The 13,586-nt window shown below is 39.0% G+C and overlaps 1 long non-coding RNA gene across 1 annotated transcript; it reads left to right on the top strand.

The window, feature by feature from the left end:
- The first annotated feature begins 9,690 nt into the window (after positions 1-9,690).
- Positions 9,691-11,201, top strand: LOC145136233 (uncharacterized). The gene is made up of 2 exons (XR_013720329.1): positions 9,691-10,176; positions 10,325-11,201. It is a non-coding gene; the product is annotated as an uncharacterized LOC145136233 (long non-coding RNA).
- The last annotated feature ends 2,385 nt before the right edge of the window (positions 11,202-13,586 follow it).

Below are 13,586 nucleotides of genomic sequence, written 5' to 3' on the forward strand. Positions count from 1 at the left end.
ATCACATGTATGTTCACTAAGAGGGTGATGTTTTTCCCGGAGTCAGCTTATAAGCAGGCTCAGATGACATGATATCTGAGCATGCTCAAGACTGAATTAGACAGTTCGTTGCTACCCAGCGATGTGATACGTTGCTGCATTTACAAGAAGCTGCTAGGCAGCGTGAGCTGGAGATTGAGTTACAGTTGCGAGAGCATAGACAGGCCCTGATGCAGTCGCAGTCGGCGCCAAACCGGTCCAAGACCGCTGATTCTAGGGTTGGAGGTCAAAGCGGGCGCACTTGTGAGAAGTGTGGGAAGGGTCATACAGGAGTTTGTAAGTCCGGTAGTGTGTGCCGCACGTGCGGAAATGAGGGGCACTATGCGAGGGATTGTCGCCAGTTGGCCCCTATTCAGGACGTGAGAATTTTTTATCACTGCCACCAGGTTGGTCACATGAAGGCCAACTATCCACAGCTTGTTACTTTGAGGACTACTGTCGCAGGTCAAGGTAGAGCAGAGTCTCTGAGGGCTCAGGGACGTACCTTCCAGCTTACGGCAGAGGAGGTCAGGACAGCGCCAGATGCGGCTGCGGGTACGTTTCCATCTCTTCTCTTACTGCTTATGATTATATTGTGAATTTTTCCACCTCTTTCTGCATTAGACATTAGAACATAGGAGGGCCAGAGGAGTTTAGTATCGAGGGGTTGTAGACGGTTAGTATCCAGGGGTGTTGGAGAATGGGAAGTTAGGATATAGGATCACCATTCCAGGACTAGTAGCTGGGAAATGGAGATGCATAAGTGTTCAGCTGGGATTCAGTTTCTATTGAAGTTCGGTTGATCCATGCCGGGAAGGTTGTTCTGCGGAGGTTGCTCACTCCAGGGTTAAACGGTCCATAGATAAGGATGATAATACCTAGTAGGGACGGTTGAGTTGTGTTTTGGTTTCGCCGCCAGTAGGTAGTAGTTAGTGTCCTAAGTGGGGGAGAATTGGAAATTCTCAGATGGAGCATCAGTCTTTGAGGGTTCTGTTAGCTGCCAGGGTTCGACAGTGCATTCAGCATGAGTGTGCGGGTTATGTAGCGTATGTGGTAGATACGCGGGTCAGTGAACAGACCACGGTTTTCCGAGAGGGTGGACGATCGACATGAGGCCTAGGGTTAGGTCGGGGTTAAAGTCCACGGAATTGATCAGGAGTTCGGAACCCCAAGTGGGTGAGAACAGTCTGCATGGGAGAGATCACCAGGAGGGGTGGTCCAGGGAGATGCTCAACAATTTAGAGCGATCTGAATAGAATGAAGGCCGGTGGGGCGTACCAGTCAGGCCGAAGGCTCGGAGAACGGTCCAGATATACTGAAGGCCCAGAGAGGCTGTCCAAACATGCTGAAGGTTCTGAGAGTGGTCCAGATAGACCGAAGGACTGGTGAGGCGGTCCAGTCATGCTGAAGGCTCTGTATGTGTTTGTAGATCTACGTGCGGGTATTAAGTATGTTGTTATACTATAGGAATTAGTAGGTCTGTCCCCAAGTATTGAACATGCTGTTGGAGTAGGCTGAAGACTCCAGTGTATTTTTGGTTGGATCGGAAGTTGTTATTAGAAATCAGATGGAGTACAGAGGATCTTGGTGATCTCATCAGTTCGGAGTGTCTCAAAGGATTAATCTTCTTGGATCGGGTAATACTCCAGTTGGGGACTGGGAGTAGATCCGAATGGGTACTCTTCATCTTTCGGAAGGCTTGGGATTAGAATGTCTTATCATTCAGGTTTTGGGAACCGGGTTAGATCTTTCTCCTGATCGTCTATGGTGACACATTATATGTAGGTAGCGTTGAGGCGGTTCTGCTCTATGCAGTAGACCAATATACCCGGTGCGGGCCGACTGAAATTCGTAGGCACAGAGTCTCAAGAGGAGTGATGGTTGAATTGATTCGACATGTTGGTATTCCAATCTAGGGTATTCCATCTCGAGGATGACCGGACCCTATGATCAATTGGACTTGGCGTATTGGTATTCCCACCCAAAGGGTGATATGGGCAAGATATGAGTGTTGTAATGGTTGGCCGGTAGTGGTAGGTATGTTGTTGGTGGTAATCGCTTGTGGGACTGTATTCCATGGAAGTGGTGGGCGACAAGGAACGACATGGTAGATTATCGCCGGTATTATGTAGATATATTTTGCTGATGGTCTATTAGGTGGCATGTTGTGCTTGATCGGGCTGAGGCGGTCGTGCTCTATGCAGTAGGCCAAGATACCTGGTGCGGGCCGACGGTAAGTCGTAGGCACAGGGGTTCAGTAGAATATGATTCATGGTTCTATTTCGGGTAGGAACCTCAGGATCCCAGGGCTGAGTAGTCCATTAGTAGTAATGAGAAAAGAACTAGAGATGGTTAGTATGAGTGGTCTGTCAGGGAGTCGGACCAAATTCATGTTTCCAGATTGCGGGTTTTTAGGTGGAGTAGGGTTGTATGTCGCATGGGATTATGGATTCGTCTTCTCTGGAACGAAAAGATTTTCATTGGGTTTAGTCTCCTTCGAAAGTCGTCGGATGTCATGGTTGTGGAGGTGCCCCTCAGGAGGTAGGGTTGTCGGGGATGGTAAGGAATGATTTCGAGGACGAAATCGAATTTAAGTGGGGGAGAGTTGTAACATCCCATTTTTCAAGAAGCTTCAAATTCATCCCACGGATTTTGATTATGTCATTTTTGGCCCTTGGTTTGGAAGGAAGTGGAAAAAGGAGGCCTTAGTGGCAAAATGGTAGTTTTGGAATGGAAGTAGTATGTTGGGCGTACATATATGTACGATGGTCGTATGAATGCCATGATGGAACCCTAACTTTTAGGGTTTGTGGAGTATTTAAACACCTTGTGGACCATTCCCTCTCATCTCATTCAGCCTCCACACCTCCCTTAGCCGTCTTGAGAGAACCGGAGCCTCCTAGTGATCATTCTTGAGCTTATAAGTGTGTTTTTCTACCTTTAAGAAGAAGCTTGTGCATCAAGGAGCCAAAGAGGGAAGATTGGCTTGTAGATCTTGGTTCATCATATGTTTTCGGAGCTCCAGAAGGTATAAAGTTGTTACCTTTATGCCTATTTCTTCTAAATCTATCCTTCGTAGCTTATTTGCACTCTTTTATCCCATAAAGTCCCATTATAATGCATGGTTCGTTTTGGACGATTTGAGCTGTCCTTTCAGACCCTAGAATGGGTCCTAAGGCATAAAAATGAGGTCCCTTGAGCTAGTTGGGTCCCTAGTTCTTTGTAGGAGGTCTTAATGGATTAAGACCATGTATTGAGTCCTTTTCAGTCGACCAAAGTCTTAAAGTTTGAGACTTTATGGTCCTAGAGCACATTTGAGTAGTAGATCTAAAGTTTAAGCTTAAGTGCTTAATCCATTAAGCACTTATGGAAGTTTTAAGATCTGCGAAGTTACGCCCCGCGTAAATCCAGTACGCCCAGCGTACTGGGTCAACCACCCCAATGATGGTCAACATCAGGAGAGTACGCCCAGCGTACCAGAGGAGTACGCCCCGCATACTCCCTCTATTGGGCTTTTGACAATTGGGCTCCGGGTTTTGGGTTTTTTATGGACTAGTTGGATTTGGGCCTTTGCTGGACTTTATGAATATGGTGTTTTGGGCTAGTTTTGAATATGGATCTTGGAATGAGGTCCAATTAGGGAATTCGGCCCAATTTGGTAAATTGGGCCAATAATGGGCCTTGTAGATGTGGACCTTTGGATCATGGAATTGGTATTGGGCCTTCGTCCAAATTAGAGAAAAGACAAAATGGACTATATGGACCCTTAGTCAGGATTAATAGCCCATATGTTGACTCAGCATTCGTTATTTTGGATAGATCGGGATTTTCGGTGAGACAGCACTTCGGGAGTTGATACTTCAGTTCAGACCAACATTGCGAGGTGAGTTATCCTCACTATATCAATAGGGTCTAAGGCACCAAGGCTGACCCTTTATCGGATTTTTATCCGAGTATTTGCTTGATATGTTTATTGATCTGCTAGATCTGCATCCTGGTAGTTAGGATGGTATTATGTTAGTAACTTGGTTTAGGTCGGTATCCTCGTATATGGGATGATGTTATGATAGTGACCGGTTAGGTCGGTATCCTGGTTATAGGATGGTTGTTGTGTTAGTGATCTGTTAGACCGGTATGATTATATGTTATATACATGCTAGCGTATCATATTTATGTGCACATGATTGTTTGATTGGTATGGCGGTTGGGTTGAGGCGGGTCCTGCTTCGTGCTGTAGGCCAACATACCCAGGGTGGACCGGATAGACTGTAGGCCCAGGAGGGCACATAGTCAGGCCGAAGCCCGTTGAGCGGTCCGGATAGGCTGAAGGCCCCGAGAGGGCGGTCCAGACGTGCCGAGGCTCGGAGAGTGGGCCAAATAGACTGAAGGCCCGGTGCGGGCGATCCAGTCATACTGTAGACTAAGAGAGTGGACCAGGTGGACTGAAGGCCCGGTGTGTAACATCCAAAAATTCAGACCAATTTAAACTTTAAAAAAAACTTTTCAAACCATTAAAATCATTACAACTTTGTTTTTAAAATGTATAATATCAGAGTTTTCCCAGAAACATAGACAAAACATGAGGAGATGTACGATCACGCCTTCACCTTGCCGCGATCCCCTGATGTACCTGAAACAATAAACTGAAACTGTAAGCCCGAAAGCTTAGTGAGCTCCCCCAAAATACCGATACACATACAGTCCACATAAATATATCATAACAAACTGAACAACATGTAATGGGTCCACAGCTTTACAAGCTGGATTACTCCTGGGCCCTCAGTACGAGTCTGGAATGCCTACCGGGCCCTCAGCTCGTATCTGGAATGCTCTCGAGTCCTCAGTATGAGTCCGGAATGCCTTTCCTGGCCCTCGTCTCATATCTAGAATACTCTAGGGTTTGTTGGCTACCGCACGGAGCAGTACAACCTCAACCCATCCCACATAACATATAACATAACTACTGAGCATGCAATAATCGTATAACATCACAGGTAGTCCTACAGATCTACCTAACTGGCATAACCACAAGCATGCAACACTAACTGATACTCAACATAACCACTGCTAGGACAACATATATAATGGGTCGGCCTTGGTGCCTTAGACCCCTTAGTATAGTGAGGATAACTCACCTCGCAACTGTCGTCTGAAACTAGGAAGCTCAACTCCCAGATTACCAACACGAACTCCACCACCTATAGTTACCATACAACCCTTTTTCATAAATTTCCAAATTACCAGAATACCCTCATAAGTCAACTGGTCAACTTTTGGTCAAAGTCAAAGTCCACAGTCAAAGTCAACAGTCCATGTTGACTCGACTCGTCGAGTGTAGTTCATCGACTCGTCGAGTCCTTCCTGAACTCGAGAAGTCGTGAAATCCTTGATTGGCTCGTCGAGTTCCCCTTTAACTCGTCGAGTTCATACGTGTCCAAGAAATGGGAGAAACCCTAGCCGACTCGCCGAGTCTTCGAACGACTCGCCGAGTTCAAGGCAATCTTCAACGGACTCGCCGAGTTTGTTCATCAACTCGACGAGTTCATGACCATCTTCATATGACACGCCGAGTTGACTATGCAACTCGCCGAGTCCTTGCAGACCTTCATCCATGCAGACACTTTTTAAGCCATGCCAAGGTTCCAAATTACAGATCCAAGCTTCTAAGGCATGATTAACACGTAAAGTTGCAAACTTTACACACATGCAAGGCCCTAAAGGCTCTAAATGACCATTCTAAGCTTCTAATGGAGCTTTACTCCTTAGGAGGGTCTCATCCTTGCAAGAACTGGAAACTTTATGGACTTAGGACTCAAAAAAGGTTCAGATCTGAAGTTTCAACTTCAGATCTAGCTCTTATACCAAAAATCCCTTCATGAATAACTAAAGAAAGCCCTAGTTTTCACATATGAATGATTCTAGAAGAAAAGAGGTTAAGGCAATAGCTGGTTACCTCCCAAAACGTGTCCAAGCTGAAGTGGACTCTGGATCCACACAAAACCTTGATGCTAGCCTCTTGATCTACAAGTTTCCTTCACAAAAGTCACTTCTCAAAGCTCCAAAACACTCTCCAAGCTCTCACTCACGGAAATTAGGGTTTCTGGCTCTCAAGGGGTGTAGGGGACAGTGGGAGGCGCTAATGGTCCAATATATAGGGTGCAAAAACCCTGAAAATTAGGGTTTCCACTGCCAGCTCCTACTCGTCGAGTCCCTCATGCCGACTCGACGAGTCACTCATTAATTGACGTGTCCTGGCCCGCTGCTACTCGACGAGTCATAGCGCCAATTCGTCGAGTAGACCTTAAACATGAAGTCTAAAAGGAAAAATTAATGATACCTGACAGTTGGGATGTTACAAGGTGCGGGTGGACCAGTCACACTGTAGACTCGAGATGCATGGTTGTTCTGTGTTTGTTATATGATATGTTTATGGTTGTATGAGGTTGGTATTTTGGGGGTAACTCAGTAAGCCTTCGAGCTTACATTTATCAATTATTGTTTCAGGTACAGCAGATGACCGCGGGAAGGCGAAGGCGTGACCGTACACTCCCTCATATTTTGATTTGTATTTCTGGGATACTCTGATATGAAACTATTTTGGAAACCTTTTTGTAATAACTTTTAGTATTTGAAATGTTTTTAAAAGTTTAAAATTGGCATGATTTTTATGGGTGTTACACGTGGAGACCTAGGCCATGCCGTGGACACTAGGCTCCTAACAGCTTAATGGATCAAGTCGATTTCCTTGATCTTAAGGGCTCCAAAAGCCCATATCTGGTCCATTCTAAGATCCAATTGGATAATGTTTCCAACTTTATCCCTTTAGACTCTCTAAGGGATACAAATCCCATTTCTAGATCTAAATAGGGCAAAAACATAACTTAGCTTAGCCCATTGAGCACTTTTTCTTGAAGACTACTAGATCCCCATTTCCAGAATGTTTCTAGCATCAAATAACAACATAAAAATCCTTACTTTCTAAACATGCATGTCTAATGCATGTCTTAGACTCTATTAGGTCAAAATGAGGGGTTTTGGCCAAATCTTCCATACATGATGCTAAAACTTAATATTACTCCAGATCCAAAGCATCAAAGGCCCAAAATGACCTGGAGATTCATAAAGTTGCAAACTTTACGAGATCTCACCACCCAATAATCAAGGATATGAAGATTTACGCATAGAAACCTAGATCTATGAACAACAAACCAAAAAGCTTGGAACTTGGGGACTTACAAGAGTCCAGAAGATGCACAATAAGATGGTAAGAAGAGTTTCTTTCTGAATCTAAGTCTAGAAGTCACCTCCTTTTTCTTCTAATCCCCAAAAAATCAACACAAAAAGCTTAGAGAGCAAAAAAGGAGATTAGGGTTTTCTTGGAGGCTGAGTGAGTGTGATGGAGGTTGAGGGTGAGCAACCCTAGCCATCATATTCCCTTAAATAGGGTGCACACCCCGGATATTAGGGTTTCTCAATAAAAAACTGTCATGCTGTGGCAATCACTTAAAACCCGCGATACATCGACCATCACCACGTCGTGGGATGCCTTCACCACGATATGGTACCACCCTAAATCCAAATTACATTAAATTTAAATACCTCCAAGAATCTGGATGTTACATTGGGGGAGTGACACGTGGCAGCTTCCGGATGGAGCCACGATTGTCACGCGCGACATGCACAAATATTTTCCCGGTGCACACCTCCTAAACTCGACTATAAATAAAGGGTTGTGCCATTCTCAGTCCTCACACTCCTCAAACATCTCTCACTCTATCTCTCTCTCTTTCTCTCTCTATCTCTCTCTCTCTCTCTCTCTATATATATATATATATATATATATATATATATATATATATATATATATATATATATATATATATATATATATATATATATATATATATATATATATAAGTCTCGAAGTAGTTTCCATATGGAGCGATCCCCGTAGTCCCGAGCCCGATTCAACCCTACATCAAAGGTTTCGTTCGACTAGAGTGAGTACACGACCCCTATTTTCACCATTTTAAATGTTTTACCGGGGGAATACATGGTTATCAAATGGTATTATCTATTTATCTTTATAAATATCAAATCATTTTATAAAGCTTAAAGCCTTAGGATAATGTAGATGTAGATATTATGCCTAGTGTTAAGCTATGATATTATACCTAAGAGATATGATGTCCGATAGTCTAGGAAGAGATAATATCTAGATGTTATAATGGCCAATTCCCCAGGATAACATAGTACCTAGAAGTAATATTGGTCAAATTTAGGGACATGCAATGTACTTAGTTGTTACTCTGCCTAAATATCTTGTTTTCAGATAACCATAAATAGCGTGTGTATATATATATATATATATATATATATATATATATATATATATATATATGAATACTTATATATACAAAATAATTATGAGATCAAAGATTATAATTACCAAATATATGATAAAAGATTTATATTGTGATAGTTATAGGAAATCCCTAGGAAGGATTTAGATAAAAGATAAAAGATAAATACCTAATGTCAATGCGTTAGTGAGCTGTTAATTCATCCAAAGGCCTTAATTAAATTCAACATTTCCAAGATACCTATAATCGTTAATCTTGAGAGAGCTAAAAAGATATATATAGATCTATACGGGGTCTGAAAACCCCACTTGTGATTGCTAGCTATAATCCCGACAGGATAACTTTCTTATTATTCACTCTTCGACGTCCGATGAAGCATTGCGGTGGGGCACAATTATTAGTCAAACAATATCGATTATGGCGGCCCATGGTGATACATTAGATCACCTTAGGTGTATGACTACCATTAGGGACACCTTAGATTGGTACATAAAATATGTTAGGATCGTTAGATATCTTACAAATATAGTAAATTAGGATTAATAAAAATCTCCTAAAAGATAATAAGATAGGATCGTTAGATATCCTAAAAGATAGTAAGCTAGGGTTGATAAAATACTTTAGGAAAAGTTTTCTAGAAGAAAAAGGATTCTTAAAATAATGCAATCCAAATAAAGCCAAAAACTATAACAACATGTACACTCACCAACATTATATTGACGTTTCTAAAAATACATGTATTCTCAGGGAGATGACTGTAGAGGATAGTCGTGTCAAGGAGGAAGAGGATTGCCGTGTTAAGATGGAGGGAGCCTGCAAGGAAGATGCTAGAGTTTAGTATCGTCTGCTTATCATCTTTAGTCTTGTTTAGGAAGCGTGTTTGTCTTTTTAAAACAAAGTAATCCCAGAATAACTTACACTCAATAAAAGAAATATTTATGATATTCTTTTATGTTATGATATATATATATATATATATATATATATATATATATATATATATATATATATATATATATATATATATATATATATATATTTGTGTGTGTGTTTGTGTGTGTATGCCTCGGCCTAATCTTCCTCTCGTTCTCACCGCCCGACATTTCCGTCATCGGTTAGGGATGTGACTATATTTAGGATCATTTATATATAAACAAATATTGTGTGAATGTGCTACGCAATGACAACCAATCATTTGAAAAAGAAATAATGGTAATTTAAGTCAATAATTAATTAATCATATTTACCTAAATCCATTAAATTAGGCGACTAGTTAATTACTACCCAAATTTATCTCCAATCTTATCTCTTTATGTCAAACGGCAACAGCTTTTTCCAAGCATGATACCTTCTTTTTTAAAGAAGATGATTTTCTCTAATAAGTTTTTACAGTCGTCGATGCATAAAAGGTCCAGATTCATGTTGCTTTCGTGAGATTCATGTTGCTTCGGTGATCAATTGAAGGGAAGGAGTAATCGCACAACAAGAAGAAGCGACCTTGTTTTTTTCCTTGATCGATTAAATGTGGAGGGGTAATCGCGTAGCAGGAAGAACATACCTTTATTTTTTTTCTTGGAAATTATGGTTACAACTTACATTTTGGCTTGTGAAATTATGCCCAGAATATGTAAATGCGAAATGTTGTGAAGGGTATACTCAAAATCAGGGATATTATCTTTTCCAGTGACATCCAATTAGAAGTCAACCAAGATTTCACTTCCCCTATTCGGTTGGCATCGAAAGATCTGTTGCTTTTATTTTGAAAACTCATTTGTTGATGAAGGTGTTAGATCAGGTGTGTCAATCATTCTCTCTATAATCCCCTTTATTTAGGGTTTTTGGTAAGATGTTGGGTTTGGAATTTGGGGGCGATTAGATTCCAGAAGGGCATTAATACATTTTTTTTCTTGTTCGATATTTATTATTTTGCTTTGTGCATGCAGCCACAGATGGGAACGAGGGGCAGACCTAGTTAAAATGTTAGTCTAATAATTCTTGATCAATTATTGAAGTTGTTGTATGGAGAACCAAAGTCGTGTTGATCGTCTTTCATTTGGGATCAATCTGTAGGCCTATATAGATTTCATATAACTTCATTTTTTATATTTGTTTTCTGCTGCAACATGTTGCAACATTCAACAAGGTAGTTAAGGTCTAAAACCACATTTTCGTTATACGTTATTTGTTTCCATCAATTACATAATAGACTCGTTTTTATGTCATGGAACCGTTTGCCTCATATTTTAATCTCTCGATTATGTGGAGTAATAAGAAGTGATGGTAAAAGTTCATTTTACCAAGAAGGTAGAACTGTGGTACGATTTCTTTTATACTTTATTAATAAGTGGAGTAGGAATGCATCGTACACAATTTATAATATGAATTTTGTTTTTTCATCAAATATTTATGTATTTGTTCTTTTTCATTATGTTTAGGTATGAATATATAAATATTTTGGTTGTTTTTTTTTTGTTTCAAACAGGAACAAGAAGTTGTTCATTCAAATATATTTAATAATCCTTTTGTCTCAAACATTTATTTTTTAGTAAAGAAAATTATGCTTGAGCAATGATTCTCTTGTTGTCTACATGTGTTGTACATCAGGTGTGTAGGAAGGCATGTGTTAGTGGAAATTCCTAAAAGAACAACGCGCAACAATTGTATCATAGGGTATTCTTGCAAGAATTACAACAAATGACAATGTATCCTGACAAATTTGCATAAAGAATGGTTTTATTCTTTAATGGATGGTTCATGAATGTTGTTATTCTTTAAGAATGTATTTTATTTTTCAAAAGTGTTATATTATTCTTCAAGAAAGCCCGGTATCCAATTATATTTATTTTCATATTCTTCAAGAATTTCTTTTATTTTTTCTAGAATGTAACAATTATTCTGAAAAATGTATTTTATTTTTTCAAGAATGTAACTATTAAAAAGTTACATTCTTATTTATATTAAGAATTATTTAAAGAATGTGTCAGTTTTGTATTCTAAATAATTGTTATTTTGGTGCCGATTGTTATTATTTATAATATATGCAATCCTATTCTATAAGAATGTTCATATCTCCAAAAAAATCTCTTAGAATGTTCATATCTCCAAAAAAATCTCTTAAATTGACATGTATTCTTCAAGAATGCTTAATTATAAAAATAATATATTGAATGAAGTCTCTTGAAAATAAAGTGATCCTACGTTTTTTTAATACAACCAATTTAAATATCGATAATAATGTTTGTTGAAATTTTAAATTATAAGGTAATTAAGTATTTAATTTAATACCCACAAAATTAGGAAGATAAATAAGGCATCTTCCTTATGTTGGGTTTAGTATTAAAAACTGATTATTTAAGTTCCATATATTTACGATCATGCCACTGAATCTAAGACCATAGATTGTTTCAATCAGACGCTTTACATCTGGTCACACATTCATACAATATATGGAATTCACATTTAATCCTAACCATATTATATATATATATATATATATATATATATATATATATATATAATTTAAGGTATACGTAATTTTCAGATTTGGTCTATGGGTATTTGGTCATTTAGAAAAAAAAAAAAAACTAACTAGTCAAAAGTTAGAGTTAGCGCTAAAAGGGCCATTCATGCAATTTTCGAAACCATAGTGACCTACGACATGGCATTTTTCATAAAAATCCTCAAAATGCAATATTTTGCAAACAATAGGGACCAATTATGAAATTTTGTCTATAACTAATAACAAACACCATTGTCAGATTTTACAAGATTTTGTGCACATAAAAAACATATGAACAAATCTTTGAGCGATTAGGGATGTTTTTTTACATCGTTGATTGCCTTTTCTTTCCTAAATGTCGGACTGAGGAGGAAAACGAATAGAAAAACACAAAGAGAGGTATGAACTTTGGTGTTCTAGCCATTATGAAACTATTGTGATACTTGAGTATATAACTGTAATTACCCATTTCCCCCATTGTGTTGCGATGCATAGAATATAATTTGCATTGTTACTCGTTAATTTCATGATTTCATCGAGTTTATTTTTCATATAGTTGTTGTGAGAGAAAGTGTGCATTATTTCTAGACAAAACTGCAAAAATGATCCCTATGGTATGCATTTTTTCTGAGGTTTAGTCCAAACCCTGACTTTTTTGGCTTCGTGGTCCTTTTGAGTTAGTTTCATTGCGTTTTTAGTCCTCCGAATATTGAATGACTGTAATACCCTTAGGGTATTTATTTTCCATTTTTCTTTCATTTTTTAAATCTAAAACTTATTTATTTATTTTAACATTAAAAAATAAGAGACTCTCTCTCTCTCTCTCTCTCTCTCTCTCTCTCTCTCTCTCTCTCTATATATATATATATATATATATATATATATATATATATATATATATATATATCTCCTACATACAAACTCACTGATGAACATGCTTCAACACACACATATTGATGATGAACATATAAATCGACACCACCAGACCATCGATTTAATAAAAAATCCTTATTCTCAGTTCACTCAAAAACTACCAACACCTTGAGTAATTGTGATGGAGAAGACAAAATCACGACTAAACCTTTTTCAACACACATACACTGATTCAGTGATTTAGGGGAAAAAATCATATATGAACCCAAACCAACATATCCCACAATTGACCAAATTAGAAGATAAAATCATGTCTAAACCCACACCAACAAATCATATATGAACCCACACCAACACATCTAGAAATCAATGGGAATGTTTTCATGGATGATAATAAAGGGGGAGAAGATTAAACCTATGGATGGATAAGGGAGATGATGGGTACACAAAATTAATGGAAAAATAAGCAATTGATCAAATTAGAAATCAATCCACAAAAGAATCTTGAAATCGTCGGCCTCGCCCTACCCTGCTTCATCTCCCTCGTCTCACCCCTCGCCTCTACAATTGACCACTATAACCCACCTCCTCCGGCAAACCAACCCCACTAGCCACCGTCGTCACCTTCTGCTACGGAAACCTCTACCAACATTCAATTTTGGGGTTTATTGAAGAGATTTAGGGCTTGATTCGGTTTTGGACCTTCTCAGTTCGTTTCTTGGATGTCAATTTTGTCGAGAATGGAAGATGGAGAAACACACCTTATTTAGTTTACTCCTGTAAGAAAAAGGAAACGACACCATTGATGAATGCACCAAAGCTTATATGATGGT

The sequence above is a fragment of the Lactuca virosa genome, chromosome 9, assembly GCF_052849685.1.
Source record: "Lactuca virosa cultivar CGN04683 chromosome 9, Lactuca_virosa_CGN04683_v6, whole genome shotgun sequence".
Lineage (NCBI taxonomy): Eukaryota > Viridiplantae > Streptophyta > Magnoliopsida > Asterales > Asteraceae > Lactuca > Lactuca virosa.